Below are 7379 nucleotides of genomic sequence, written 5' to 3'. Positions count from 1 at the left end.
TCAAAGTAACGATTATGAGAAGTTTTTGGCAACATTAGAATTCAAATACAGAAATTGTAAATATCAAAATTTTGATAGGTCCAACGCTTCAGCTAATAGTAGGTCTAAATCATGTAGAACTGAGAAACCTTATTTGATTTGTCGAAATGACAGAAATTAGAATAGACATAAATGCAGAAGTATTTAATTTTGTCATCTCAATCAAAACGAAGTAACAGAAGTATTAATGTACAGATAACATAATGGGCATTTTTTTCAGTTGACTTCATGAAAGTCAAAAGACTCCCTAAAGTTTTTTTTTCGAAGTTCCCTTTGTTGGCTATTGACTTGTAGCAGTTCAAAGCCAATAAAGTTTCTCTAATTTTTAACATCTTATTTTCATTGTGTTTAAAATTATTTATTATAGGATTTTCTGTTAATCAGCTGTCATCCCCATACGAACGACAGCCCTTAAACGTCTAAACTTGTACTAGTTAAGTATTAACGATATTTTACTTATCACCGTGTGATTCTCGTAAGCCTATAGGAATGTCCATTCTACTTAAGTCTTCACTTCACATATTATCTTGATCCCTTTGAAGGAAAAAAGACCACACCTTAAAGAAGTGATTATTTTGATTAGGTTTATATTGTAGTGGTGAACCATTTTTTAATCAACGTTCCACTTGATTATTAACACGTTCATTAATGTCAAGAACATATGTTCGGTGTTACTTTATTTCTGAGATACAGGGCGTTGAAGTTTAAAAAACGACGTTTATGAAATATTAAAAATATCCTTAAACCGATTTGATTGAATCTTGCTACAGTTATTTGAAGTAATAAGCCAATAATATGGAGAAAAAAGTACGCCACAGGCCTTTTATTCTTTTTGTAGTTTTTCATTTTTTTTAGATCAAACCGTAGGAAATTCGAAAGGGGAATATTTTTAGGAGAGATTAGTTCCGGGAAGAAGCCTTTTGGTTTTCTATTTCTCCAGATTCGAACAAAAAATTTATAAAACTTCAAAAAAAAAAAAGGAAATCAACTCAAAAATAAACTCTTTGCCAAAATGTTAAGATCATGCAAGAAGTTTCGTTCAGATACAATAGACCATAAATTAACTTGTAGGGGACACGTTAATAAATTGGTAGCCAAATTGAGCTCTGTTTGTTTTTTATCGAAGCAATTACGAAATGCAGTTAGTTTTGATAATTTGAAACTGTATATTTTGCTTATGTTCGGTGTGTTTTTTCATATGGTTTCATTTTCTGGGATCTTTAAAATAAAGTTAGTTCTACATTCTTGATAGTTTGTTTCCCCTTGCTGATTTTGAACTAGATACAACTTCTGTGTGAAAGCTATTTTCCGGTTTTTTTGGCATTGATCTACAGGTTTTTATGCCTGATATTTCGTCTACTACTGCGGTAGACATTATCGAAGGCGATGTGGTAACGGTCGCAGTGTCCAAGTTGGTGCCGAGAAACGCTCCGAAAAACCTTTATCACAGAAAAGGCCATCCATCAGAACAGAAAGGAGGTAGCCCTCGTATCGATATGGAACTGATACACCTTACTTGGTATTGCCTGTTGACAAAGGAAATGCCACCGTCGGGTCGTGATTAAGTAGTAATGAACACCAAGGAGTATAATGAGAAAATGGTTTTTTGAAGGTTGAAAATGTTTCGTGGTATATTTCATTAGTTGGGACTTCCATTACATTGTCTAATATGATATAAATTGATTTGAAATCCCTGCAAGAATCTGTAAAAAAATTAAAAAGAGATTAGCTGAAAAAAACTGAAATTACAATGAAATAAAATACAAGCAACAACAAAGAAATTAAAAAATTGAACTATTAACACGAGATGAAAAAAAAACAAATATTAACAAGAAATGAAAATTAAAAATTAAAGATTTCAAGGCAAGTTACTTCAGACGTTTAGATTGTTAGTATCCACAATCGTCTTCGAGTGATAACTGGACTTATTCATCGACAGCAATCTTCAGTTCAGTCAGGTTGGAGCCTCTAGCTCCCTTACCCTTGCGGATGATTTTTGTCAGAAGGTCAAATAGGATCATGCTCCGAGATCTGACTATTTATAGGTCGTTGGAGTGCTTTCACCTATCACCTCTTACCTTTCACCGCTTCATCGGTTTTAGCGGGAATTGGTCGTGTTCCGCTTGATTAGAGGTTCCCGTATGTTGCATATATCTATGCTACGCAACATATATGCGGCTTCTTTGAATTTTCTCCTAAACCAGTGTTCCTCCTTGTGGATGATTTCAGCTTGATTCCACTTGATGTTATGTTGATGAGTCCAAACATGCTCTGCTATTCCTGATTTGCTGGTTTCTCCTCGCTGTGTGTGTTTCTTATGCTCGGCGATGCGAACTTTCAATGACCTCTTAGTTTCACCGATGTATGATTTTCCTCACTCGCAGAGTATCCGGTAAATGCAATTCTTGGAATAGCAGTCCGCGTTTAGTGGCCTGGTTTTTGTGAGGCTGCCACGGATAGTGTTCCCAGATACGAAGCAGGTTCTGATATTATACTTGGACCCAATTCTCCTTATCCTTTTCCGACAATCCTCTGATGTAGGAAAGTACAAGTATACTGGTTGGGGCGGCTTCTTTTCCTCGTGACGCTCTTGCTGTCTTCTAGTTAAAGTTTGTTCCATCATCACTTTGGAGTAACCATTTCGCTAAAGGTCATTTTTGATGATGCTTAACTCCTTTTCGAGACCTTCCTTTGTATTACAGAGCACGAAAGCACGGTCTACTAGAGTCTTGATAATTCTTCTCTTAGTCGATTGATGGTGGTTGGATTCCTGGTTCAGATACTGTCCCGTATGAGTGGGTTTTCGGTATACAGATGTACAGAAAGTACAAATAAGGTCATACGTTAAAAAATTTGAAATTTAAACTAGTATGTAGATAGACAATGAACATATATAAAAGATTTCAGTAGGTATCATATGTTAATTTGAAGTAACATTTAAATAGATAATGACATATAGGTGTATATATACATTGAATTATCATTAAAACGGAGATATTTGGTACAGATACAAATACCCTAGTGAACAATATGGATTACCAATAATGTCCCAAATAATTCCACATAACTGTAGAATTTGTGTTCTATTACTTTTTTAAACATTCTTTAAGTGATGTTTTAAAATCTTTCAAAATGGATATTTTTTCAATTTCTTCCCGTAATTCATTGATCTTGTGGAAGCCCTTGAAAAATAACGAGTTAAATCTAGTAATTCCCATTTTTAAAAACACTCATACACAACGAACAATTTTCTATTTCGGTCCTGAATTTTACAATATATACTAGATCGCAGTTTGAAAGAAAACCTCTCATTTAACAAATATAAAACTGGTATAAAAAAATTCATCAACCTCAACTATCTAACATTAGTGAAGTTACTATGAAAAATACATACATTGATCTAAGCCCTTGAAAAATAACGAGTTCAATTTCGAACAACGAGCCTTAGAGGAACCATATTGTTGGCTGCGTTATATTGATAACACGTTTATGGTATGTCAAGATAGTGAAGAGACTATCAACGATTTTCTACTATATCTATAAACTCTATCGACCCAAAAATTCAACTCACAATGGAACGAGAAACTCAAAGGACTCTATAGCCTTCTTGGATGTTCATGTAAACAGACCTGAACATGTAACATTGGGCCACAGAGTGAACAGAAAAACCAACAGACCCAGACAGGAAGCTGAATAAAAACTCTAATCACCAGTCACAATAAAAGAGAGGGTTCATTAAAACGTTGGTTGAGAGAGCAGACGTATCCATGAATCTGGTAGTCTTCCTGAGGAACTTAATCACCAAAAAAATTGGTACGGCGTAGAAGAATTCGAGCCGGTGATACGACTCAGGAGAGAAAACGCGAAAGCAAGCCCAACTTGACTAGTCAAGGGAAAAGCTTTCCTACCCTATGTTAAAAATGTTATAGATCAGATTGGGAGAATCTTAGAGAAACATGACGTGAAGGCAATATTTAGGCCAACAAAAACCATCAGAGAAAGTCTAAGGTCAGCTAGGGACCCCAGAGAATCTTTAGCAACACCGGAGTGTACCGGATTTCTTGTAGCTGCGGGTCGGTGTACATTAGAACCACCAAAAGAAGTATAGGTACCCGTCTCTCTGAATAAGAGAGAAATTGTCGACTCGGACAAAACGACAAATCAACTGTAGCCGAACATGCTCTCAACATTGAAAGCACTCACATTATCTCATTCGAAGATACACTAATACTCGATAGAACTCAAATAACGAACTAGTATTATTGTGAAAAAAACGACGCTTGATAAACAAAAAATATGGCACAAAGCGTCCACACTTTTTTCACAATAATACTAGTATTTTTCGTTCGTTATTGTTTTAAGCTTTAATATATATATATATATATATATATATATATATATATTATATATATTATATATATATATATATATATATATATATATATATATATACAGTGTGTCAATTTGAAAACTTCCCACCCTCAATATCTCCCTTCCAGTACATAATATGAAAAAATGGTCAGACAGGTCAACTTTATTTGCAAGGGGGACACTCTGAATGAATATTTTCAACCCTCGGGGTTCAACCCCCTAGGAGGGGTGGATGTTACCCTCAGAATTTCAAATGGAAAGGGGGGTCAAGTGGCACATCATTTTGAAGGGCATTCAATTCGCTTGCCGACGGTGCCCTCATTTATTATTTTCCGATCAGCAGTATCCGAAAATGTAGTTCTAAACTAATAGAAGTAATTAGAATTGGCCTATACTAAAATGCCTGGTTATCAAGTTAGTATGCAAAGAAATACAATTTATTGACTCTCTTATAAGTAAAACTTGTGATGACGGGTCAGCTTTTCAACTTTCCATCAGGGGTAAAATTAGACAAGCCTCAAAAAATTTACATTAATTAGTTATCTGATTTCGGTGACTTTCATTTGGGTTTATTATCGGATTTAAAACTCTTATCCCTTTTTTGTTACTTCTGCTATAAAAAGTATCGTTTTTTGAGCAAAAAAGGTGTTCATCGCATTCAAGCCATTTGGTAGTACTATCATTTCAGTTTCATTTGTTGAGCTGATCAGCGATACCTTAGAAAGTGTATAAATTGTAAGAATGGTTTACACTATCCAAGACCGAATTGAAATAATTTTTATTTATGGAGAGGTGGGCAAGTGCGCACGAAGGGCGGCATCTCTTTTTAATGAAAGAAATCCAAATCTTAATATAAGTCACCGGTATGTGCTTGATTTGGTGACAAAGTTTTCCGATACTGGTTCGGTGAAGAATAAAAAAAGGAATAACCCCAGAGTACTGAATGAGGATGCTCAAATTGAGGTGTTGGGAACATTTGCTGCAGAGCCGACTAGCTCCTTACGATCAGTAGCAGAACAGACGGGAATGTCACACGAGACTGTAAGGAAAGCACTGAAAATGTACAAATTTCATCCATATAAAATGCAGATTCTCCACGAGCTCCATCTGGATGATTATGACAGAAGAATAGAATTCTGTGAAATCATGACTCTTCGAATCAATGCTTTACCTAATCTTCTGTTCAATATCTGTTTCAGTGATGAATGTTCATTTTTCCTGAATGGCAATGTTAATAGGCAAAATTGTCGCTATTGGAGTGACGAAAACCCTCACAATTTTCGAGAAGGACATACACAACACCCACAAAAAGTTAATGTTTGGGCTGGTATTCTTGGAAATGCCATTATCGGACCTTTATTTTTTGAAGAAAACTTGAATGGTGATCTGTACCTAGATATGCTTCAAGCACCTATCGATCCACTTATAACTCACGAGCTCGAAACTCAAATTGATGCACACGGTAATTTACTGTTGCAGGAAGATTTGTTACATTTCCAACAGGACGGTGCGCCACCTCATTATTTTCGCCCCGTCCGACAATGGTTGAACGAGCGATTCCGGGAGAGATGGATTGGCAGAAGGGGATCAATTGAGTGGCCACCGAGATCACCGGATTTGACTCCATTAGATTTTTTTCTTTGGGGATATCTCAAATCTGTCGTTTATAAAACACAGCCCACTGATATGGATGACCTCAAAGGACGAATTACAGCAGCATGCCGGTCAATTAGTGGTGAAGTTTTCCAAAATGTTCGAGAGGAGTTCGAAAACAGACTGTATTACTGTTTAGCAGAATGGACAACATTTTGAACATATTATTAGATAAAGCGTAACAAGATGGTTGAAATTTGTTTTTTGCAATTTAGTATTTTTTGTTTGCACTCGATGCGTATTTCGTTAACTAAGTAGTTCTACATTCCTCTCACATCCACGAATTCGAATATTACTCAAGGGTTGGAACGATGCTACCTAGTACGATGCTCACCTTTTCCAATAGTCCATTACAATCATTTGTTTTGAATACCAACCTGAATACCAAACATCTAGTGCGGGCGAGTTTTAATCATTTATTCTTATTCACTTCTAATCACCGTTCGTTTGGAACGTTATTGTTCAAAAACTGCTCATCAAAAACTAATGAAAAAGGTATCATTGGCAAGAGAAGTGAATGCCCTTCAAAATGATGTGCCACTTGACCCCCCTTTCCATTTGAAATTCTGAGGGTAACATCCACCCCTCCTAGGGGGTTGAACCCCGAGGGTTGAAAATATTCATTCAGAGTGTCCCCCTTGCAAATAAAGTTGACCTGTCTGACCATTTTTTCATATTATGTACTGGAAGGGAGATATTGCGGGTGGGAAGTTTTCAAATTGACACACTGTATTATATATATATATTATATATATATATTACCTTTTTAGTTCTTCGTGTTTTATTCTTTCAAAACTATATTTATTTTATCTAAACTTTGGGATCAATCAGCCGTATATTGTTTAGAAAAATGACCATTGATATTTTCCGATTCCGGAGAGGGAGGCTTAAAATCAGCTACCAAGCCCACGGCAGCAGGCGCGCAAAGGAGGATTACAAAGGCAGCAGGCACGCGTGTTAATAAAAAAAATACTTTTTTCAAATGAAGAAATACATGTAAAGTGAGTTCGAATTATATCAAGGAGATTACGCGCCATCTGCCCGCGAATATATCAAATAATAATGTCGATATTATCGAACAGAAAACAAACGGTTGAAATTGACAGTGAACTTAGTTCCTCAAATGAAATCACAATTGGTGTTCCACAAGGCACAGTATTGGAGCCGATTTTATTTTTAGTTTACATAAATAGTATTGGCTGTATAAAATCGGTTGATAATCTTATTTCATATGCAGACGACACGGCAATCATTTTTTCTGTCAAAACATGGCAACAAGTATATCAAACAGCAGCAAATGGTTTGAAGGATATCCA

This window comes from Leptinotarsa decemlineata, unplaced genomic scaffold (genome assembly GCF_025532065.1).
Source record: "Leptinotarsa decemlineata unplaced genomic scaffold, Ldec_3_MD MMD2_P_RNA_scaffold_9, whole genome shotgun sequence".
Classification (NCBI taxonomy): domain Eukaryota; kingdom Metazoa; phylum Arthropoda; class Insecta; order Coleoptera; family Chrysomelidae; genus Leptinotarsa; species Leptinotarsa decemlineata.
This window is presented reverse-complemented; position numbering follows the sequence as displayed.